We start from the raw sequence: 25,319 nt of genomic DNA, 5'->3' as shown, positions 1-25,319 counted from the left end.
AGGTGCTCACCACCAAGCCTACCAACTTGACTTCAACTTCAGGGACTCACATGGTGGAAATAAACAACAGACTCCCACAAGTTGAGCTCTGATCTCAGCACACACCACAGCACACATTCATATATATATATATATATATATATATATATATATATATATATATATATATATAATTGTTATTTTTATAACAAAGATTTTTAGTTTCCAAGGAAATGATGACTTTAAAATGTTCATAAAAATATCAAGAACTCTGGGTTATTTAGGTGCCTTGGGTTCTCCAAACAAGAGGATTGTTTCTGAAGAACAACAATCAAATAAGATTTTGGAAAATTAATGTTAGCTGCATACTGGACAAACTTAATGCCGTCATTTGCTATGCTCGGTAACTCTACTCAACAATCCCTTCGAGCCTGTTATGTAAGCAAGTGAGAGATTTACTAAGTAAACTGTAGTTTCTTTGCCGGTTGCCGGTTACAACATGCTATCATTCGGCTTGTTAATAATGTAGAAATCTAGACATCCCCTGAGGAAAAGAAGGTCTAGCAACAGGCCCAAAGTAGATTCCAGCTCAAGTGGGGACTCCCAAGGCCTGACACTATTACTGAGGCTATGAAGTGCTCGCAAAAATGGACCTATCATGGCTGCCCTCTGAAAGACCCAACAAGCAGCTGAAAGAGTCAGATGCAGATATTTGCACCCAACCAATGGACAGAAGCTACTGACCCCGGGATGGAATTAGTAGGGGGAACCTGGAAGAAGCTTCGGAGAAGGGTGACCCTGTAGGGAGGACAAGCAGTCTCAATTAACCTGGACCCCTGAGATCTCTCAGACACTGGATCACCAGCCAAGCAGCACACACCAGCTGATGTGAGTCCCCCAACACATTTACAGCAGAGGTCTTGGTTCAGTCAGAGAAGAAGCACCTAACCCTCAAGATACTGGAGGCCCCAGGGGTTTAGAGGTCTGGTAGGGAGGGTGGAGTGGGGACATTCATGTGGAATCTGGGGTAGGGGTGGGGAGGATGTATGAGATGTAGAACAGTCAGAGGGTGGACCAGGAGGGGAATAAAATCTGGAGTATAAAAAATAAACAAACAAACAAATATATTTTTTAAAAAAAAGAAAGAAATCTATACATTCACATCTCTCCGTAGCCTTAAATGAACTTCATAATCAGGCATTGGTACAGGCACAGTTGTCAGCCTAGAGATGTACTTTTTTAAAACAACTACAGTCTAACAGCTACAGTAAACAGCTGTAGTCTGGCATATGCTGGGCAGAGAAAGACACAAATCCTGCCTTGACTCAGTCTGGAACATCTAAAGCCAATAGTGGAACTTCAGAGCTCTTGGTGTGAAATAAGTTCCAAGGAAAGAAAAAGGTGTGCGTGCTACGTAAGTGCATTCTTATGGATTCTAAGATCTAGAACCACCCAGCATAATCTGCTCTCCAGAGGAGACTGTATAAGTTTGTATACCCCTTGCTGTTTAACTATCTACAGTGTTTTAAGTGAGTAGCTGCTATTAACAGTCACTTCTTATCCAGAAGACAATTCAGGAAAGAAGTTCAGAAAATCTGAGAAGCTGTCAAGAATGAAGGCTCTTCTTGAAGAGCTTCTCAAAACTTGCGGTAAGAGCAACTTGGGGGGTTATCTAGAGAGTCCCGTGTCTAAAAATGACTGTCGATGTGCTTTGAGAAGATTCTGATATTTATGAACTCTTCCTTTTTGGGGGCTGAAACCTGAGAGTCATTGTGCTATATTTCCTGCTTGTCCTGGCTGCTGAAAGGCTTTCATGTGCCTTGGACTTCTGGAATCTTACTCTTTCTCTCTTCACGTTATACAAGGAGGCTGTTTTCCAGTGAGTCTCTCCCTACCCACCCCTTCCTCCTCCTCCTCCTCCTCCTCCTCCTCCTCCTCCTCCTCCTCCTCCTCCTCCTCCTCCTCCTCCTCCTCCTTCTCTCCTCTCTATGCCTTCTTTATCCCCTAGAAAGGAAAGGGTGGTAGAGCATGGTGAAATGAAAACCATTAATTCTTAACTAATATAAAGGATTCTCTTCAAATAATTTTTTAAAAGATAGGGAGGTGGATTTCAAGACAAAATTTCTTCAAAGAATTTTTCAAAAGCAATGTCTGTGGTATTTAGAGCAAAGGGCTGTCTATACTGTACAAAAGTCTAAAAGCAAATTGGCAGTGATTTCTCAGTTATAATGGTAAAAACACAGGCAATAAAAGAAAAATATAAATATGAGTTTGTTATTTTTTATTTGTGCATTAAAAATACTATCACAAACATGAGGAGACACCAAACCAGGCCCGACATAACATGAGGCAGATCAGTATTCAGACTATCAAAAGAACTTCTAACTTCATCAAACAGAACCACAGAATTTAAGACCAAACAAGTTACTTTTCAAATGATTTTAACTCCATGGGCATTTTAATACCAGACCTCATTATTACTGTATTGAGACATGTTATATAAAGGCAGATTCTTGTATAATATTTTGTGTTTTATTTCCTTACTATATATAGAATTTTTTAATGTAGCAAGCAACATTAAAATTACATAGTTCTACACTTTATATCTCTCTGTTCTCCACAAAGTGGAGTTTAAGTCGTTGTTGTTGTTGTGGTCTATAGGGTCACTGCTAGGGGTCGAGGTCTGAATCAGGGAGAGCTGATGTCCAGAGTATGAAGTTTTGCTTATGAATATGTCTGAAGATGTTAGGTGAAGGGTACAGTATGATAAACTTGACACTTGCTAGGGAGCATCTCTAAGCATTCTCAGAAGGAAGAAAATGATATGCTAATGGACTGCTGTGGTTTTGTGGGGGGGAGATATCATCTTGAACACCCCAAACATTTCTAATTCTATTTGTCAATCACATCTCAATAAAGTTGAAAAATGCATCCAATCTGAACCAAATAAAAAGGAATTGTTTTGAATATCAGTGAATATTTATCGTTTTTGAACTAGGCATGGTGACAACCTGTGCCATCCTCTTAGCACTATAGAGACTTGGGTGAGAGGATCTCTTAAACCCAGGCATATTTGAGCACACCCTGAACTTACAAAAACACATCTCAAGAAGAAAGCAATAGCTGAGTGTGTTGGCACAGTCCTGTAGCCCCCGTAGCCCCCTGTAGCAATGAGACCCTGTCTCAAACATTACAGGAAACAATAGAGTTTATATTATTTCTTGAGAATATATTATTTCTTAAGAATGTGCATACATGAACTCATTGGTAGGTTGGATTCAGATGAGAGCTCCTTCAATCCCACCGGAATAACTAGAATCCTCCACACCCTGCAAAGAAGAAACAAAAGCTCAGGAGATGATAAAGGCTGGTGAAGATGGAGGAATGAGCCCTCACACACTGCCAGCTGTAAGGTGGTGTCACGTGGAGCAAGGACTGTGGGAAACTACCTCATAAAGCAATCAAGCAAATAAATGACAATACCAGACAGAAAGCAAAACACCGTGGGGTTACAGCACAAGGCTTCACCTCTGGGAATTTACTTCAAAAGAATTGAAATCAGACTTGCGCCAATTTTCCACCCCACTGATTCATTCACATCTCTCAGAGGGTGAAACAGCACTGATCCCTATGAATGGATGCGCAGAGCACAGCAGACTGACAAACAGAATATTGTTGGGCCTTGAAACAATCCACACATGCTGAAATGTGGGTGAATCCTAAGATGTTCATATGAAGGGCCAGCCACCAAATTGATCCAATCTATATGAGCACCTACCAAAGTCAAATTCACAGAGGCAGAGGGTAGAGCGGTGGTTTCCAGGGGCCGCTGGGAAGGAAATGGGGAGCTGACGTTTAAGTGTACAGAGCTTCTGTTGGGAAAGACGGAAACCTTCTGGAGATAGATTGGATTGACAGTTCCACACCAATATGCATCTCCTTAAAATACTACAGAACTGAACATTTAAAACTGGTGAGTGGGGGAGGGGTGAGAGAGAATACATAAACAGAATGTTAAGAAAATAAATACAACTGGCAAATTTTATGACATGTGTGTATCTTATTACAGTGAGGGGAAAGCCTACAATCAAGGCTGGTCCAGAGAGCGACAGATGTTTCCCCAAAGAGCCCCTTTGCTTGTTTGTCTTTGCTGGGCAGACACGTTAAGACAGATTCTCTCTACATTCCTCCATGGATCGCACTTGAACTGGCAATCAACCTAAGAGTGCAAAGGAGGAAAGAAAAACCAGCCCCCCCCCATGGTGAGCCGGGCCCCACTCTTCTCTCCACACAGAAGATCTCCTAATCTGTGAGATAATCCTAATCTGAGGTAGTCTTTCCTGAACTCAAGTGGATTGTCTAAAGAAAGCAGTTTAGGTGTTTCTTAACTTTCAGTGAGTGGAAACCAAATGTGCATCAAAGTTTGGATCAAGAGTGCTGCTCTGGAATTCCAGATCCCAACCACTGCCTGCCTGCGTTCCCTTCTGACTTCACTGTTGAACCTAAGCCAACTTAGCCATTGCTGCCTTTTATGCTCGGTCCTTTTCTCAGTTCTACAGAATTGGAGGTTCCTGACTCCTCAGTTTGGATTTTTCTGGGTCAATAAAGCTTTGGGTTTCAGATCTTCCTCACTCGTAACTGTCGGTGATGCCGGGATTACACAAAGCACTGCTGTCTCGTGTCTAGAAGGCTGATCGCAAGTGTTTCTGGCCAGTACTCCTGCAGACCAGTTGTTATTTGTAATACCTATGTAGAGAGAGGAGCTTAAAAATTAAGTCATTCTGCACTTTCCAACAAAGCAGGGCACAGCTGTAGTGGGGATTTGGAGCAACTGCTCTCTGTGAAGAGACAGCAAGACTCTGTCTTTCTGCAAGGTCTGCTCAGGTCAAAGCAAGTGGCACGGATTAGGGAAGTCCTGAACCCTAATACCCAGTGAGACCAGCCCGAAGATTGCAGATGGTTTCCTGGAACCAGAGCTCTGTGTCATCACCTGGTGTTTGCATCTCAGGGTCTCTCGGGGAACAAAAGCCAAGATCAAGCTTAAAAAAAATTTTTAAAGCCAATCATTTATTTTCCTTAAAGAAATGGTATACTAGTCAGTGAGGAAAGAACAGGATCTGTTTTTACATATGTTTCCTCTAGAGCCACCATGGCCTGGTGGAAGAAATGGGGGCGTAGTTTGGGCAGGAAGTTTGCATTTGGTCTGCAGTTAGTTCATTCTTGAGGTTCGGGGAAGCACATACTTAACTGGAAAAGGTTCTGCAGACAAGCCTGGGTTACCAACTAACCAGGAAGCAACGTAAGAAAAGAACCCCCAGAGAAAGAGTCATCTGTAACTCATGTCAACTGCTTCTGGGCACAAAAGGGGCAGGAAATGCTGCTTGCCAGGGCACATGCTTGAGGCTCCTCTGTTTAGTGTCAAGATTCATCACCAGACCAAGGTCCTGTTTGGGTAAGGTTAGGCTTGGCTCCAGAAAGCCAACAGGAACCCTCACTGCTAGATTCCCCACAGCCCACTAGCTGCTCCCTATGGTCAAGACAAGACCTGGGCCTCCCTAGTCAGTTAATGAGGTTAGGGAGCACCTTCTTGGTGGCAGAGGAATGCCAGGTGCTTTATACGAAGCAAAGCAAGAACTCAACACCAACTCTTTGTGGTCCTTAAACAGTACACGAAGAATTCTGCCACTCCAATTAGCCGGTTGAGCAGCAGATGAGACATGTGTTTTTCCTTTATCCAAAAATCATTCTGTAGTGTCATTCAAGGCCATGCCCAAGTAGAGCAAGAAAAACATGTTAGTGGATCAGTGATACCCACAACTTGGCCTAAAGTCTATCCAAGAAAAAACTTGCACTGGGTCAATGAAGCGAAAATGTACTAAAGGGAACTCCCTCATACAAGCCTAACTTAGCCTGGCCTTCTTCCCCCTTAGCTCTCTGTTGGTATTCAACCATAAATATAAGAATCTCACTGCCCAGCAACAAGCATCCTCACTCTCTATTGCAGCTTAGCTGCCAACAACTCCTGGGTCCAAATGAATGTGTGCTGTAGCACTGTGGCTGGCCATCTCATCTCAGATACAACAGCTGGTTCCTGACAGTTAAGCCCAGTCACCCCATCTCATTTGAGGGAACATGTCACGGATGAATGCAAAGTTTCCCAGCACATCCCCAGTTTCCCTCTAGTTGAGACATAGGTGGGTCTAGTGTCTGCACAGACTTTGGGAAGCTGCTTGTATTTAAAGAGTTAGTCCTTAGAACTCATTACAAAACTCACTCAGTTCCTCAACTCTTTATTTGCTAACATTTTATTCTAAAAAAAAAAAAAAAGACCCACTGGCAAGAATTGGTTATGGTGGTTTGAATATGCTTGTCACATAGAGAGTGACACTTGTTGGAGGAAGTGTGTCACTGTGGGGGTAGATCTTCTTCCTATCTTTCTAGGAGGCAGTCTTCTGTTCACCTTCAAAACAAAATGTAGAACTCTTGGCTCCTTCAATGCCATGCCTGCAGGATGTTGCTATGCTTTCTGCCTTGACAATAATGGACTGAAACTCAGAACCTGTGAGCCAGCCCCAATTAAATGTTGTCTTTTATTAGAGTTGCCTTGGTCATGGTATCTGTTCACAGCAGTAACACCCTAAGATACATAACTTCTCAGGAATGGAATAATTTACCATCAAAAGAAACAGAGAAGGTATGCTTAGCCACTCGCCCATAGAAACACCAGTCTCTTTCAGTACCAATAAATGAATGCACGTGCTATGTCTGCCTTAACTGTGAGATCTCATTTGCAGAAACAGTACAGTCTGGCCAATAAACAAACAAACAAACAGAAAAAGTTCTTCTAAATTCTCCAGCTTGGCAAGCCATTCCTTAGGTCAGGGCACTAGAAATCTTCTTTGGCTGGAGAACGTCACCACCTCTGTCTGTCCCCTTGAAAAATCCAGAGAAGTCACAGCCATGTTCTTTACACAAACACTTGCTTGATATTCTAAAGGCTAAGACAGATGATCATTTTCAGATCTTTGGACTTTATACCATAGCCTCAACCAAAGACAGTTGTGCTGGGAGGGACAATAAGACTTAGAAGATTAGCCTAAGGGATGACACTTTCATAAAAATTAAACTGCACAGCAGTACTGAGCTACAAAGAGGCCCTTTGAGCATCCTTCAAGGACATCACAGACAACTCTACAAATCATCATTAACATACAGCCTAGAAAAAAAAGGCAAAGACTTTTTCCCCAGCCCAAGCCTGGCAGAGCCCTGAATCACAAGCCTTTTGTTTAAGTTTTGTAGTTTTTGTGTTTTGTTTTGTTTTTTTTTTTTAATGGCAAGAGAAAGGTGCCTCTGTTCCAGGTTAGTCTTCCCTGAAATAAAAGGTGGCCATCTGCCTCATCTAGGCCGAGAAACTCCCTGTGCCTGCATCTGTGGCTAAGCAACAACATAGCTGTCAATCTTTCAGGAGAACGGTGCCTTCTTTCCACCTGGAAAAGCTCTCCCTGCCTCCTGCCAAGGCAAATGTTGCCTCTTGGGCTGCTTGTCCCTGCTCACTGTCTCACCAGGTTACATCTCATGATAGAATGTCTCTGAAGCCAATTAATCAACCTTCCAGGCTCCTATCTCATCTGCTAACTCTTGACAGTGGTTCTTATTAGTGGAGGCAGGATAGAGCAGGAGCGGTTTTAAAATCAGTGGCACAACCTTTTCCCTCGCCAGTGAATGGAAGCAGGCAAGTAAAGACTAACCATTCAAATAAGTATTAAGATGAGGAGTTAGTTCAGAGTTTCATTTGATTCATATGTCCCCATAATGCCAAATAATCTTATAATTAGTCATTTTGGCTTGTGCTCGTCTTCTGGGGAGGCTACAAGAAACTACCACTGAACTTGGGAGCTTAAACTGAAGACACTGTCTCTTGGGATGCAAGGGGCTGGAAGCTGCAATGTCAAGATGACGACAGTCAGCTTGGTCTCAAGCAAGAGTCCTCATCCTGTAGATGTAGTTTGTAAACGGCTACATCATCGCTATGTCCTCTGGTTTTCTTTCATTGGCACTTAGTTATTTAACATGTTCATACTTAATACACTGATAATTATAGACCTACTATGAAAGTGGTATTCAGAACCAGATACATCAAAAATGCGAAGACAACTGTTACCTACTGATTGATCAACCTTGGCACTCAGTTCTGCCTTTTGTTTGGATTGTATGGACTCACTAGTCAATTTCCATAAAAATAAGTATCTTAGGCACAGTTCATGGTCTTCATCATTAATGCAGACAATGTACACCCAACCATCATTAACAATATGTTTGCATGTGACTGTTATTCCTGCATCTAAACCAAGCTAGCTGGTATCTCAGTGAGCTCTGGGCAGCATGTGCACCTACAGCTAGCCTGTCTTTTTGAAGGCCTGTGTACATGAAGCAACAAAGGTTTTGTACAAGTTTGTACATTTGAAATAATAACAACAACAAATCCATGAAGGGGGGTTGAATATAGTGGTACATGCCTTTAATCCCAACACTTGGAAGACAAAAAGAGGCAAATCTCTGAATTTGAAGGTATCCTGGTCTACATAGCAAATTCTAGGTCAGCCAAGGCTACCCAGTCTCAAAGACTCTATGGGGATATATTTAAATAATTATCAGACTAGAATGGCATTCTCTGGTTGGCGACACATTGGGGAGACATTCAATAGACAGACATGACAAAGGGTTTATCTGGAAACCACATTGACTTACTTGTCAGCACCAGGTAAGGGTTAGTTGATGCTAATCATTTATTGGAGTGTGAGTCCTACCACTATGTTCTGCTCATAACCAGATACTTCTGCTGCCTCCTAAGCCAGGTGCATTGCCACCCTCAGCCTGCCTGGAGAATGTCATCTTCCTCCATATTTTTGTCACCTTCAGTAGCTGCAGCAAGCCTGAAGCTGGGTCATCCTCTGACTGTCCACACCAGCTTTAAACTTTCTTATGGATTGCCCCAGGGAAGACTTGGTCTTTGCTAGTTTGAGTCATGCCTTCTTTCTCGATTTTTTTTTTTTTTTTCGATTCTGTTCCAGTTTCTGGAATAGATTGTCCAACCTCAGAATATCAGCAGACAATTTTGAGGCATCCTGCTGATAAGTAGTTAGAACCATCAATAACCTCAAATTCTATCTCATGAACCTGCAAGGGTTCTGTGACTATAACTCAAGAATTATGTATCTCAAGGCTATAAATACCCAATGATAAGCCTTCTCTACTTTTGTTTATATCTGAAATCTGCCATATCTGCATCATCTGAGAAGTATGTATCTTTTCTTCACCTGGTTCTAGGAGATCCTCGGCAGAGAGGCTTTTCAATCCTCAAGAAAGAAGGGTAGGTTGAGAAACCTTGTCTAACTCGGGCAATGACACTGGGCTGACATTACAAGGACCAGTCATAATCGAGGTCAAGAGGGTCATTTTGATATTCCCGAGCTCTGATGAACTCACCCAAGATCATTTCTTTATCCTTTAAAAGCTGATCTAAACTGTTGTAAAATATAATAGCAGGGTCAGGCAGCTTGAGGATAATTCTCCACCTATACCCACGTTCACGTTATCTCCCTAGGAGTTAAAGCGTGATTAATGTTCAAGACATCACCTGTCAAAGCTATGTATGTTCTGTCCTTTCCCGCCTGAACTCCCCTCCCCAGCAGTCTCTGTGTACACGTGTACACGTCTGGGGATGCATGCGTGCATGTGTATAGAGACCGAAGCTTAATCTCAGACACTACCCACTTGACTTTTGAGACAGCATTACTCATCCTCCTGGAAGTCACAAATAGGCTAGACTGGCTGGCCAATGAGCCTTCGGGATCCATTTGTCCCTGCCTTCCTTGGTATAGTTGCTATAAGTGCCATATCCTGATGCCTGGCTTTGCATGTGATCTTGGGTTCTCCTGGATCTGTGGAAAGCACTTCACAGACTTTGAATGTCTCCTCAGACCCATCTTCATTTTTTTTTAAATGGAGCACCAGCCCTGTTAAACTGGGGATCCACTAGTTTGCCTCTGTTTCACTGTTATCAACTTATGACAGGTCCTATCTCTGAGCACGGTCCATAGAAGTTAGGGATTTAACATAAAATTGGCAGTGGGGCAGGGTATGATTCGGTTCATAGCACTATGCTTAACCATTTGGGGATAGAAAGAAAGGTACAATGGATTATCTATGTCCTAGAAATACAAATTCTAAAATCATGTTATGCTTTTATGACTAAAAGAAAGAGTTTATGAGCTCTTCTCATAAGCTCCAAGTTTCCTTCTAGACTCTAACTTGTCTGTCTATTCACTCTATTCATGGAAAGGGAAAGGTACAGAGAACTGCAGTGGTCTGTGATGCCTGTGATAAGGGGACACAAAGACATTAAATTCAAGCTATGGCTGTCTCAAGAGCGAGATTATATGGGTAAGGTCTGCAGCACATACTACGCTTACTGCAACCAGACTCTGAGCACTGGTGGTTGCACCTGTCGGCCAGGGTGTGTCACATGCTGTCTTCATACAGAGTGAAGGGAAGCATTATCTGAATGCATCTTCCCAAGCAAGGATCTAGACGGCAATTTGTTAATAAAGATGTTTCTGTTTGTCTGAACTGAAAAAGCTGAGTTTGCATCCTGATTAACTCAGCAAGCTCATACCCAACACAGTATGGCCTATGAAAGAGAGCTTAGGCCTGAGGTCCTTCTATAAGGATTGTGGAATCGGCTGAATGAGAAACAGAAGTGACCCAGACAAATCCCTGGAGAGAAACCAGATACTGACAAGCAAGTAACCCAAAGTCACTGAGCACTTGCTGGATGGCAGTACCCAGTTCCCTCTACTAATAGTCTCAATCGATGCCCATAACGGCTCTGTGAGAAAAATAACATCATTATCCCCCACCTAAGTGATAAAAGAACTGACTTAAGTATAAACATACAATAAATGATTGGATAAGCCAAATCCAGGAAGCGTAGTCCTGGGCCCATGTGCTAAACGACATTACAGCAACCCACACTTTAACCTTTCAACTATACGTGTCCACTAGTTGTAACAATTAGTGCTCACAAGGTATGTTAGAATGAAAAATCCTCTAGTGTACGACTTACTTACCTTAGTCATTTCCTTACCCCTAGCATAGACAATTGCATCCAAGACAATAAATAATACTTAATAAAATATACTTCACTGGGAAGACAGCTTAATCAATAAAGTGTTTATGTTGTAAGTAGAAGTCTGATCCCAAAACCTCATGAAACAAAAAGGCCAGTCATAGTGACACATGCTCTGTGTGGAGGTCTCTGTAGAGACCACGGCCAGCAGAGTGTTAATCAGTGTGAGGTAAGAAGGAAATCCGGTTCTGCACGACTCAGGAGCTAATATTGCTTCAAACTTCAAGAGCCTGACATGGACAGTTTATTCTAGGCATATTTAAGTACAGTACAATTGGGGGGGGGAGTTCATTGATGTAACATAATTCTGTGTGCACAGTGAGGCATAGGTACATCGAAACTCTTCTTAAAAAGTACATGTCACTTCTTCCATGAAGATGGTCTCTAAAGATAGGCTGCATGTATTATCCTAAGGGCCTAGGGGAGGATCTGATGTGGTCTCAGCCATACAGAAGGTTCAGGCTATCAGCCACATCCAGTCCTGATTGTAGAAGCCAAGGGGAGCCCCTGGCCATACAGATAGCGCAGAGGTCTCCTAGACTATTAACCATCTCTGGCCCTGCTTGTAGGAGATTTGCATAGCCTGGCCCTATAGTTAGTGCAGGGGTTACCTAAGCTATTAGCCACCTCTATTCCCAGCCTTCTGGGTGAAAAACAGGTCATACATCTCTGTGTGTTTAACATCTCTGGATTCCCTCATGCTTGTCTGTGAGTACAAGGACATTTTTGCTCCTGGCAGCTTGGAATCCTAGCACTGGGAAGACAGAGACAGACAGATACCTTAAGGCTCCTAGTCAGCCAGATGAGACACTGTCTCAGTAAAAGGCGGTTGGCACCAAAGAACAACACTGATATTGCCCAAAGGTTTCTACACACATGCACACAAGCACACACATGCACACACACACACACACACACACAGAGAGAGAGAGAGAGAGAGAGAGAGAGAGAGAAGAGAGAGAGAGAGAGAGAGAGAGAGAGAGAGAGAGAGAGAGAGAGAGAGAGAGAGAAATCCTTTATTTAAAAAGTCATGTAATTAAATCATTATGAACGTATTTGTATAGACCTGGTGAAAGACCTAAGGTCGTCTCCTATTTTTTTTATAGTGCTATCATCAACAATAACCCTTTGCAATCTGCTGCTTCTTTCTTGGTAGTATAGGCTGTATTCAATCTCTCACCACTAACCCTCACAGCTCATATTTAAACTACTCATTTCTATCATGGGGTTCTCATAGCACAGTTGACTTGTTGCCTTCACTAAACAACCCTTTCTTATGCCGCATACACACCTCCCTGACCCAGAAAGTCAAACATTAGCAACAGCTTCTAAGGACTTCCATCCTTATTTATAAATACTTGATCATAAACATGCCATTCTGTTGACCTCTGCCTGCTGCTCTTGCCCATCTTTGTACCTACAACCCTCACACACACACACACACACACACACACACACACACACCACATATGCATTTCTACAAGCTGAAATTCTCTCTTCCTTCATTTTATAGTATAAGGTTTACCTATCTTTCAAAGTTCCATCTCTTCCAAAAAGTCCTGTCTAGTCACCCAAGGGCTTTAAGGTAGATTTAGTTAAAGTCTGTCACCTACTCCCTACCCCATCTTCCTAAGAACACTGCAATGTCTTTTTCTCATTAGCATCCTTCCAGCAAGCAGGAAAGCCTAAGCTTACAGCAGACACAAAGTGAGCACAGAGTGCTCAATCCATGCAGGTAGATACATTTTACCCAAACATAAAACATTTGGATTTTTATAAGGTGAAAAACACGGTTGGGGTAAAGTTGATGTAACCTAAAATTCATCATTTCAACGACGTTATACAAACACCATCATTGTGACTATTCGCTTCCAGAATGTTCCCTCACCAATAAGACACCACATATTTCTCAGGTTCTTCTGCCATTCCCTTCCCAACCCCTACAAACCGCCAGTCTATATTCTGAGAATACTGATTTTTCTTGTGTAGATTCATCGTCATGTAAACAGAATGAAGTAGCATGCAGACTTGTATACATACCTCTTCTCATCTAGCATGGTCATCCATGTTGGAACATGTGCCGTGCTCCATTCCTTTTTGTGACTGGATAATATTCCAGTGCACATTTACATGGTCTTTCATCCTCAACTGATGGATATGTGAGTGGTTTCTATCCACCAATATCATTTGGGCTATTTTAGGTAATGCTTCCATGAATATGTACTCACAAGATTTTCTCGGAGTGCCTGTCTTAAATTCACCATTGCCTTAGAAGAGTAAGTCCTGTACTAGGAACTGTACCAGCATCTTAGTCTATTCCTATAGTCAAGATAATGTTTCTTTTAGTAAAATACTATAATTAAGCATATATGCTCGTTAGTAAATTTTATCATCTTTATACTTCAGAATGTTTTAGAATCCCTTATAGCTTGCATTTATATTGGAGACTAGACATTTTAAACTCTGTGCTAATTAGCAGGATCTGATTCAAGTGCTTGAATGCATCACTCACTTGAAGCATAAGCAGGTCTAATTCCTGATGGGTTCATTATTCTTCCTTGCTTTCCTGTGACCTGCTTTGAATCGTGATGAGAGTAGGTCCTGGATGCTTACTGTATGCTTGTCACTACAGTACACGTAACTGAGTTACACGCTATTATCATGTCATAGATGATTGACACATCTCAAAAAGCTTAACATTTGCTCAAAGTCATCAAGTTTTAGGAATAGAGACTGAATCTAAGACTACATTGTCACATTTCATACAGTAAAGGCAAGAGGCAGATTAAGAGATTAAGACCATCAAAATCTTGGTTTTTTTTTTTAATCCCACAACTGTAATCACATGTTTACATAAAGCAATATTTAACCTTTAAAATCAATGTCCAAAATGAAGAATACAAAATAGGAGCTCCATAAATGGGATACTCATGTCCAAACCAACAGCCCAAACTCTCCTTTAGAAAATAAATCCCTCCTATTCTTTTTTCAGCTGAATCAATTATCCCATATTAAAAATACAGAGTGTGTGTCCCACAAATGCAGTGACTCATGCTGGTACGATCTAGATTGCCCTACACTGATAGATGACAGGAAACAGGACAGGCTGCTGTGGGACAAGACGTGCTAACTGCTCTGCTGCTCTGGTTTTCCCAGAACACTGTGGAGTTTGGTTAAGACAGGTGAGAGACAAGAGGTGGAAACACACTGTGTGCTGCTGTGGAAAACAGCAAGGTATGTTTACCCATGAGTATGTGTGCAAAGGAGTATTACACATGTGGGTGCATGCCTCTGTGTGTGTGTGGAAGTATTACAATATCAGAATTTAGAACAAAGGACATCTAAAGAGTCACAAAAAAAAGTACCCATCACCCATGTAGTCCTTTCCTGCTTTTTCATGGCAGATTGCTATGTATTGGAAGAAAGTAAAGATAGGACAGCCTACGGTTTAGCTATCTTGAGTTTAGGTTCTAAAGAATGGTACTCGGCTAACATTCTGACCTCTCGGTACTGGATTTGCTGCCTAGACGAACACAGTATCTGGGTGAGCCCATTGATTTGTACCTTGGCTCCTCCTGCTGTGGGAGGGTAACTCCTACTCAGTAAAGTGCTGTCCTTCTGACATAGCAAGATCCATATGATGAGGCAGTGGAGCTCCCGGGGTTTACCCCTTCCTATCATTGCTAGAACTTAATTCCAAAGTAAACATGAGGCTTTAGTATTTTAACTTTTCACCACACATAGCAAAGTGCACCGAAAGGGGGTAAACACATCAAACTGATCAAGGATTTCTGGCAAGCTGAGCACTTCCATATAAGCATCATTGAACCCAAGCCCTCTGTGGACAGAACATAGATGCTGATAGAAAACTAAGTCCCACAAGCATCCCGTGCCTGATAGAGAATAAGAATTAAATGTGCCACTTGGGGCATGGACATCAAAAGGAATCGCTACGATAATAAACAACTTAAAGAGAAGACCACACATAAGGAACAACAGCAAGGACATAGCATGCAACTCCCTGATTGCTTTCAGCCAACACTTCATCTTTATGTGACTTTAAGTATAGTACAGTACACCCCCTCTGACCCCTGAGGAGAGAGCCTCTCTCTCTAACTCATATAAACAGAGGCAACGAACCAACCTAATGACAATGAAGTGAAAAACAATTAACTAATAAAGCCCGATTTTAACATGGTCATTTGCTCTGTGAAGCTCCCCTCTCACTGTTTCCCCCGCTTTAAAGTCATACATCTCATTGGTAACAACAAAGCCCTAGTTAGTAAAGGCAAAACAAGCTACGGGGGAGATGAAAATGAAGATACTTGCCTCTCCACAATCCACTTGTCTCTTCTTCTTTAATGGATTTGCAAGGATAATATATAATCAAGGTCCCAAAACAGACTTAATTAGGAGCTCTAAGTGACCTGAAGTAAGTCTAATATTGCCCTCTCCTGAGTACCACACTACTTAAGGCAGATGCTGCCAGCCATGAAACCTCTTATCTCAGAGGAGAAAGGATTCCTACTGGCCCAGGGTACCAGCTGCTTGAACACTTGATACAAATGTGCTCTCTAGAACCCATTACACCCAGCAAGGCTTTCCTCCTCTGCTTCCCTCAGGTCACTATTCTTTGTCTAACTGAAAAGAAACTCACGAAGAATAGCTACCCACAAATATGCACAGGAACTAGGGACAGAGTGTCCTTTTGAAAGAAACCCAGAGGCAAAGCCTCAATGAATGACATACTTTTCGTAAAGGGGGTAATCAGGATAAAAGAACAATTCTGTTGGAAAGTCGGGGACCTTTGCAGAGGATGTGACCTTGAATTTGAATCTTCCTCTGATTCAAAGAATGTGTCCAGTTGTCAATCTCACAATTAGATCTTTACAGGAAGTTTGTAACTCCCTCCATCAATTACGGAGATCCTATTTGGGAGTTGGGAGTGAGGGGTGGTATCTAGATAGCATAACTTCCCAAATATGTTGGTAATATTCTGGTGGATTTAATTATATTTTCAACTCAATAAAACATAACTCTCAAATGCACGATTTCTGTTTATATCCAGATTTAGATGGAAATTACTAACACTTAAGATATAATTAATGATCATTAGCCAAGAAATATTCTTCTGAGACATCAGGCCATGTTCCAGGAAGGCTTTCAGAACTGACACTTAGGAGTTGGTGGTGGTAACTGATTAACAACCCCAGGCTGGCCTGGAATTCACCATGGAACTGAAAGATGCCCTTGAAGTCCTGATTCTCCTGCCTCTGCCTCCTAAGATTACAGGTATGTGTCCATGCCTAGTTTATGTACTGACAAGGATTGAGCCCAGGTCTTTGTTTCACCCAGGCAAGTCCTCTCTTAACCCTGATGTCTGTCCTTATGAACCTGGAGAAAGAAGCTAAGAAATATGTCTTTACTTATCATAGAGGGAAAAATTTTGGTCTTAAAAAAATAAATAACAGAATTCAGAATTCTATAATCAGATAAGTCAGTGAGAAAATGATTTTTAAAAAAATCCGTTCCTTCTTTGTCAAAGACATACTGGTGTTCCAACAAGTTCATGTTTTTCCTGAGGTGTGTCTGCATCTTCAGACAGTAGATGAATGAGTCTTCCCCAGAATTATATTTTGCCTTCCCAAACCCTACCCCCTACACATTGCTGCAAGTAGTTTAACTATGGAAGGCTTTGACCTCCTTTCTTTGTCTGTCAGATTTAAGTGTGTCTGCTTCCTTGGGGCTACCAAGCTCAATCGGCCAGCCAGCCAGAGCCAAGTGGAACATCAGCCAACCCCCAAACAATGGGTGCCTTTCTCTGTTTGTCACATGAGCAGTGTTGTATTACAACCATTGTCCCCCATGTAGGGAGGAAAGGAAAAGCTTCAAACAGAACAGAAAATTTCCCATTCCAGTCATCACCAAAATTAAAAATAAAAAAGGAAAAAAAAAATAAATGTGCTATTTGACTGGGACACTATAACCCCAAACAAGAATTCTAATCCACCCTTAGACCCTGTGCATCATTCCGATTTGCTGAGAACGCAAATTCCCAGGCCCAGCACAAGCATTTCCAACCTCACTGATGGCATTTACACATCTGTTTAAGGGATGAAGCAGAAGTGAGAAGGAAAGTGAGTGGGCCTTACACTGAGTGCTGTGCTGGGGTTATAAATCTTAGTCTAGAAAGCAAAAGGCACAAAGGTGAGGGCACTAAAGGATATAGGGAAAGAGACAGGGGTGCTTAAAAACAGCAATGGCTCCTCAGAAGACAATGGGAGCGTTAGTAAAAGAGGTGGGGCAGGAAGAGAAGAAGGAAGAGCACTAGAGAATCCCATAGTGACTGAGAGCATCAGAAAGCAACAGACCAGGACAGCTTCTCATGGCAGAAGAAACCAGAGGAAACCACTGTCAGGATCACCAACCGCAGCACAAGCAGACAAGCATGTTGGGCTGGGATGTAGATATTTTTTTTTTAATTTGGGGGGTTGTGTATTTACTTGGTGGAAATGCATCTCACCAACCCGTCAAATATGTACAAAGATTATATTTAATATTTTGGTTAATTAAACTTCCCCACATAAATCCCAAACTTTAAAAGTCAACTAACTCAAAGTCTTTTACTATGTAGAGTGACATCCATGCTAGGTAAGTAGCTTCAGGCTCGGACTGCTGACACAATCTTGTGGTAAAGCAACCCTAAAACAGGTCAAGAGTAAATTTCAGTTCCTCCCCTGATGACTCTAGAAAGCTCAAGCCCAGGCCATCCCTTCCTGTGAACTCCCTCTGCAGTGAAAAGACTCAGGTTTTCCAGTCATGCCTGCTCATGAATGGAGAAGGACCTCTAAGCAGAATTTTATTTGAATCTCAACAGGGTGCCCACATCTGGTCTCTATAACAAAATAATAACAGTAGCATGTGAAGGGTTCCTTCAAAACTCAGATAGTGATGTGAGGGACAGACAGAAACCAGTCCTGTGACTCCATAAATAGCTGTCATATAAACGATTCTTAACTTCTTTAAAATGGTTCCTCGGTGCTCCTACTTTTTCAAAGATTTATTTTTATTCATTTTAATTCTGGGGTGTGTGGGGATGAGTGATAGTGACTACACCCCAACATGGGTTTTAGGAACCAAATTATGTCCTCTGAAAGAACAGTATTGAGCTGTCTGTCCAGCTCCCAAAACAATTTTCGAGAATTAACTGAAGGGTGGGAATGTGTTATGATTGGTAGAGTGCTTGTCTTTACTCAAGAGGTTTGCGGTTTTGTGACCCGCACTGCATAAACCAGTGATGGTGGAACATGACTGTGATCCCAGCACTTAGAAGGCAGAGGAAGAAGAATCAGAAGATCAAAGCTGTCTTTGACTACATAAGATGTTTGAGGTTAGTCTGAGCTATATGAGACCCTGTCTCAGAAATAACAAAACAACAACAACAACCTGAGTGCTTAGAAGATTTGTTAAAGACCCATTATACAAGATGCTAGCTGTAGCTGAAAGCTAGCCATACTTGCACAGTTTGTCTGGGTTGAACATAATATTAATAACACGGAACTTGGGCACCCCCACGATGAGGCCTCCTTGCTCCAAAGATCTGATAGTTTTAACAGATGCTAATATCCTGTACATGCACCTAGCAAGACAAGGCATTCCACACTGAAATTCCATTTCCCCTGTCTTACAAGTGGGGCCAGGGGGATGGGAGTGTATGATTTATTGCTCTCTGAGTAGGAAATTGAGGTGGTTAGAATGCTTTACATAGTTTCTTTATCTAGGAGAATAAATCATTAAAAAATGAAACAGGAGAGATCAATAGACATTAATAGTGTTAACTACAGGATGCAGTGTTACAGCCGCACTTCCAGACTGGCTCAGGGCATGACATTTATCACCAAAAAAAAAAAAAAAACAGACTCATGACCACTGGCAGTTGTGCAGATGAAGTTTAATAAAACAAAACACTGGTGGTGTGACTATTGCTCATGGCATGAGCAAGCCTTTAAGCTGCCTAAATTAGCCCTTCACGCACACAAAACTGTGTCTAAAAGCAGTAAGAATGGTTACGGTAAAAGCTCATCTTCAGCGCTCAACGTTGCTGAAGAGATGAACGGAAACTGTGGGTTTCGGGTTAGGGAAATGACCAACGTGGCAATGAGGCAATTCAGATGCACAGGAAAAACATTAGGTTGGTGTTGTCTTAAGGCAGAAAAAAAAATGGAGGAAAAGAATTATCAAAGATGAATCAACAGGACTCTTGCATCAATTCTTAAACTAAGTTCCCAAAGTAAATGCTGGGTCCACATCCTTGCAAACTGTACAGCAGCACCTTCTGGGGCCGTGTTCATAGCCCGGCAGACCCGGGTTCCTGTGCTCACTCATCGGTGAGATCCGCCACCTCCCACCGGTGAATGGACGTTCCCCGGGTCTGTTTGATGTGGAATTGCCAGGAGCCCATAGTTCAGCTTTGCTGTGGTAGCACTGGCTCCCCTTTGCAAAACTCAGTCTCAGAACAATGAGTGGAGACAGGAAAAATAAAAGCTCTGCTGGCGATTAGAAAGAAGTACCTTTTCCTTGTTAAATTTAATGTGGGACGGAGGAGGAAGTTATCACGGATGCTAAACATGGCAAAGTTTTCAACAGAATTAGATGATGACTGACCTTGGCTAATGTTTGGTTTCTTGAGGAGGAAATAACCAAAGGGTGTGTAAGGACAGGGGGCACACACTGGATGCTGTGTCTAGACAACAAAGTCAAAGTGGAAGTAGAGATAATTTGACCTTCTGTGGCCACATTCCCTCATATCACATAGCTCCGCCCCATGTTTAGACCTGCCCTCAGGACTGTGCCCATGTAGGAAAGTAAGAAAGACAGTACTGAGCTGAGTCATGTGCCAACGAGCACTGAAAAACATGGGGCAGTGTTGGCTATTTGTGTTGATATTGGCATCTCCACTTCAGCACCAAGACACTGTTATCCACAAGCAAAAGCATCCGAAAGAATGACTGTCTCTCTCTGTGGCATGTAGCACCTACTATGATGCTGAACATGTAACACGAATTCAGGATTACGTGGTGTTTTGTAAGCCCCCGAGGATAGCCTAGACTGTCTTCTTTCCTGCCACTCTTGACTTCATAGTCCTGTCTAGGTAAGAAGTAAATTCCGTACTGTACTTCTCTGCTCTTAATAGACACACAGTCGTGATAGATACTGTTCATTCATTCATTCTTCTCCCACATTTTTGGGAGCGTTTATTGTATAGCTTTTTATATTCCAGCCATCTGAGTGAGCTCTTTCAACAAGGAAAGATGAACTCATTAACCTGCTGGGGATATTATTCAGATAACAGTATGACCAACACTGTTAAAAAAAAAAAAAAAAAAAAAAAAAAAAAAAAAAAAAAAAAGAAGGCCACAGACATTTCCAATAGAAAGAACTGTCTACACAGCCAGGCCATGGAAAGGAAAGGGTGCTATACATTTGGGACATAATGACATCTACAGGGACTGGGGGGCTGGGAAGCGAGCATGCAGAGAGCAACAAAGGAGATACACAAAGGTGTTCAGGTGCAGGACAGGACCGAGGCTGACTGGCTGACTGGACTTGTAGGACCCAGTATCCCTCTAACCCTGACTTTGGGACTATTTTCAACAAGCCCCTAGGAGATACTGGTGGTTTCCTAGTGATCTGCAAGGGGCTTGCACGATCAGATGTGTATTTTGAAAATATCAGACAGAAGAAAAGGTGCTGAAGACACAGCCACTGCTGTAAAATAGGCACGTGACTCATCAGGGCCACTGAGGGACTTTGTGGGTGAGCTCACCTTCATCCAAGACTTTTTTGCCTCTGAATCAAGGAGGGGCCAGGTTTACAAGTGGAAAAGCCATAGGAAACTGTTATTTGTTTGGGTAAAAAATAATCAAGTGATGGTAACTTCTCGTGGTTAAAAAAAAAAAAAAAAAAAGTCCTCCTTGCTTCTGGTGTACCCCAAAGTCTGAAGGCAGCTGAAGGAATATGAGCAGGCTTAGTGCCTGCAAAGATGGAAGATCCATAATTCATGCACCCCAAAAAAGTGCTAAGAAATAGGAAAGGGGACCAAATACGAAAGGGGACCAGTGAACCAAGACCACCAACGGAAAGGCTTCAGAACCAGGAGGCGCACCGAAGCTCGTTCCATAACCCCCCACCACGCATGCGCACACACAAACTCACGTGTCATAAAACTGATGTCAAAAGAGAGAAGCGCTGAGATCACACTGAATGCTTTATTGAAACCCTCTCTGTTCTGTGTGTCTGTGTATCCAGTCAGGGGGTGAGATTTGTAGCTAAAGGATTTGGGATTTGCTTCATAGAGAGCTCCAGCCCTATGAAAAAAAGTGCTGGCATACTTAAAATGAGGCAGGGCAGAGACGGTCGCAAAGCAACGACACATACTCATCTAAAACTAAACTAAAGAAATTAGTACAAAACCCACTGATAGGATAACGAAACTATGTCAGTGCAAAAGGTTTCTAAGAGACATAGAGGCTGTCGCTCCCCACAGCCTTTGGCACCCAATCATGAGCCCTTCTCAGATCCCAGGCTCCCCTAGACACACCTTCCTTAGCACTGAAAGCACCTCACAGAAAACACTGCAAAGACCATATGTGAGCCAGCTGAGCAAACCTCCTGTTCTTGGCACCGGTAAAGCCTGAAGGTGAGATCAGTCTTCAAAGCCCTTCTCAGTGAAACTATCAATAACACTTGCCAATAGCTAACCATGGATAATCAAAGCGACACAGCCGTTAATGCTGGTTCAGTAATAAGATGATACTAACAGCTAACAGCTAACCATTCCTCTGCGTGGGGCTTGTTTCAGCCTCCCAAGGATTAACTCCTTTAGCTCCTGAGTAAGCACCATTATTTCACCCTAATTTTATAAACATACATACAGGTATTAATGTTTATAAAATATTATAAACCAAACCACACAACCACAACCACGACCACAAAGGATCAGAGTGGGATGCTGAACCCAGAACATCGGACCCTAGGAGTTTTCCAAAGGAATTCCTTGGCCTTATAAACAAAACAAAAGCACCAAACATACGTATGACTCTTGAAGCGTGTTTTTTTTTTTTTTTTTTTTTTTTTTTTTTTTTTTTTTTTTGAGAATACTGTAGACGAAGTAAGACCTGGCATAAAGGATCAAGAATGTCATTCTCCGCCTTGGCACAGCACGGCTATTATTGGCCAAAAGCAGAAATAATGCCTCATTCAGACCAATAAAGTCCCAGGCTTTCATTGTTCCCTTAAAAAATGTAGGGGTTTGTGTGAGGTTATGTGTGAAAGAAGCAGCAAGTATGGCTCCCCATGTTTCTCTTATTCACTAGGGCCATTCAGGAAAATACTTCCAGAAGAAAAAGAAAAAAAAAATAGAGACAAAGTGTTTTCCCAAATCGGGTGTTAAAGTCCTAGCACAAAGAGATTTTAAAAGAAAATGTCCAACAAGTGTACAGTTTCCTTTAGTAAATGCAGCGTTAAGAACTGTCCGTTTCACCATTACCCAAGGAACCAAGCATTCTGACAAGGGCCCTATGTTTAGGAACCTGCCTGTAACCCCCGCCCCACCCCTGCACCCCTAAAAGCAGGAAGAGAGGAAAGAGAGGCATCCCCTGCTGGCAAACTGAGGATCAAGTACTAAAGAAAGAAAAGTTGAGGGAACTACTAGACAGACCCCAAAGGAAAGCCAGGTTGAAGCTGTATGATGCCCCCCACCCCCCAATCTCCCTGCACCCACCAATGTCACACTCAACGTGGAACAAACACAGGCAAAACCACACAGAAAGAGAAAATAAACAAAAGCACCCATAACTGGGAGATCTTCCCTGGCATTCCTGCACAGTCCCAGATGCCAAAACCAAACACAAACAATGACAACAAATCCCTCCCTAGGGAAGCAGATAAACCACCAGGACAACACATCCTTGTAACACTTCCATGGGACCAAGAAATCTTGCTTAAGGGAAAACATGCCCTCAGGCCCCAAAGAGCCCCCCACCCCCACCCCAGAAGCCAAGGCCAAGAGCTTCCAGAGTTGAGTTTGCTTAACTCTTACCAGGTCCTGAAATGCTGTGACTGGCAACGCAACCTGTTTTTCCCTGGTCTTCACGCAGAGATTCAAAATCCGTTCGCAAAAGCGGCTGCTGTCTTCCAAGCAGAATCCCAGGAGAAAGCAATGTTTGCGGGTCTTGTTTAAGCTCTGGAGATGGGGACGCGGGGAAGCAGGCCCGTCCCGGAGCCCCAGTTTTGCAAGGCCAGTTTTGCACGGGGACCCGAGTCCTGCTGCAAACTTGAACAAGCTTTTCCCTGTCTGGCTGGAGATGCTGGAGGAAGAAGGCGGTAACCCGAGCCCGGCTGGGATGCGGAGCAGTTGCCGCTGCTGCAGCTGCTGCCTCCAGGACAGTGGACGGTGGGGGGAAGGTTTGGGGAGGGGGAGCGTTGTCCCTTGCCTGCGGTCCCTCCAAACCTGCAAGCTCCTTCCGACCGGACTCCTGGGGACTCTGTCAATGACTGAGTCAAAAAGTTGACAAACTTGGACTCAACCACAGGGCTTGAGAGTGATAGTGTAGTGCTGCGCCCCACAGTGCCAGTCATAAACCCCTCTTCAAAGTACCCCCAGAAGAGTCTAGGCCCTCTACAAGGATTTTGGGAGACAGGGCCAGCGTCCGCCAAGCGGACAGGACAAGTGCTTCCCCAGAGTGAGGGAGCGCGAAAGTGGGACAGAGAAAGGATGGAGACCAGGCCAGGCCACCAGGAACCAAGCGGCAGCTAAGTGACTGGGAAAGTGGGGAGGGAGGAGGGAGGAGATTGGAGGGTGACCCGCCAGCCTGTGGGGCGGGTGCGGGGACAGCTCCCTCGTCGCCTAACTCCCAGCGGGTCGCTGCCAGGCTGTCCGAGGTGATTTCTTGGGGAATAGCTCCCTCTGCCGACCGCCCAGGACGCCCGGGAGACCCGGGGATAGACCTGAGCGCACCAGCTCCTGCGCCCACTTTTCCCCTCCAGACTGAAAAATTCCATGGAGTCCCAACAACCTGGGAAGATACAAGACTTTCTAGTTCTCAGACGGTGGTTTCTTTACTCACTTCCAAACACGAAAGCAGACAAGGGTGACAGTTTCAACACCGGATAGCCGTTTTCTCCTTCCAGGCTGCTTCTCTTCATGAGAAGGAAGCTCTTTCTAGAAAATCCTCCACATTTACAACTGTGTCAAATGATCTTGGCAGATAATCCGAACTCCAAATTACATTGAGCAAATTCATAGTGAAACGAAGGAACACTCCTGTCTTTTGAAGCAAATTGAACAAACATGTTTGAACCACACCTGTCCTCATGGTCTTTGCTCTTCCCTGGAATCACTGAAGAGGACCACCTGTTGTGAGCTGACTGCTTTATCCATCCATCTGTCAGGCTGGCTGGCTGGCTAGTTAACCAGGTATAACCCTCACTTATCTTTGGGAGACCTTTGTCACAAGTACTACATACAGTCCGGTGGGAAGGTCATTCAGGCCCTGACCTGAGCTAGACCCACAAACTCTCCTTGCCCTGAAGCACACAGACATCCAAGCAATTGATGCATATGGCCGTTTTCTGCAGCTCTCGGATGGATACCAGTTCCTAGTGTGTGTTCCCCAACGCTTGCCTTAAAATATCTACTATTCCACTTTCCTTTCAATATTTTTTCAGTCTAAATACACCTTCAGCACATTGTGTCATGTTGCTGTGCAGTTTGATGTGCATTGAACAATGGAAACATCTGGGTAACTATGAGCAAGTGAGACAATTCTACCCCACCCCAAAAGTACATCTCCAAATAGATTCCAGTTTGGTCCAGTGGGGTCTTTTTAAATATCTTGTTATATTTTTATGTCTCTTGTTGGACTTGAGTGTGTTTGGTGTGAAGGTCAGGGACAACCTGTTGAAGTCACTTCTCTCTTTCCACCATGGTGTATCCAGAGAATCAAATTCGGATCATCAGGCTTGACAAGCATCTTTACATCTGGAGCCTTCTTGCCAGCCCCTCTGAGTTAGTTTCTGTGGCTACATGTTGCATGTATCTTTTCTAGCATTGCATATGCGTGAGCTCATACAGCTCATTAACTTTGTCACC

The 25,319-nt window shown here is 43.1% G+C and overlaps 1 protein-coding gene across 1 annotated transcript in view; it reads right to left on the bottom strand.

Moving 5' to 3' along the window:
- The window catches only part of MEGF10 (multiple EGF like domains 10), a gene marked incomplete at its 3' end in the record, with an annotated part of 152,035 nt that extends 128,727 nt beyond the window's left edge, over positions 1–23,308 (bottom strand). The window contains exon 1 of the mRNA XM_080920011.1: positions 23,268–23,308. The remainder of the gene's footprint in view (positions 1–23,267) is intronic.
- Between the last annotated feature and the right edge of the window lie 2,011 nt (positions 23,309–25,319).

This window comes from Micromys minutus (assembly GCF_963924665.1).
Source record: "Micromys minutus genome assembly, chromosome: 8".
NCBI lineage: Eukaryota > Metazoa > Chordata > Mammalia > Rodentia > Muridae > Micromys > Micromys minutus.
This window is presented reverse-complemented; position numbering and strand designations above follow the sequence as displayed.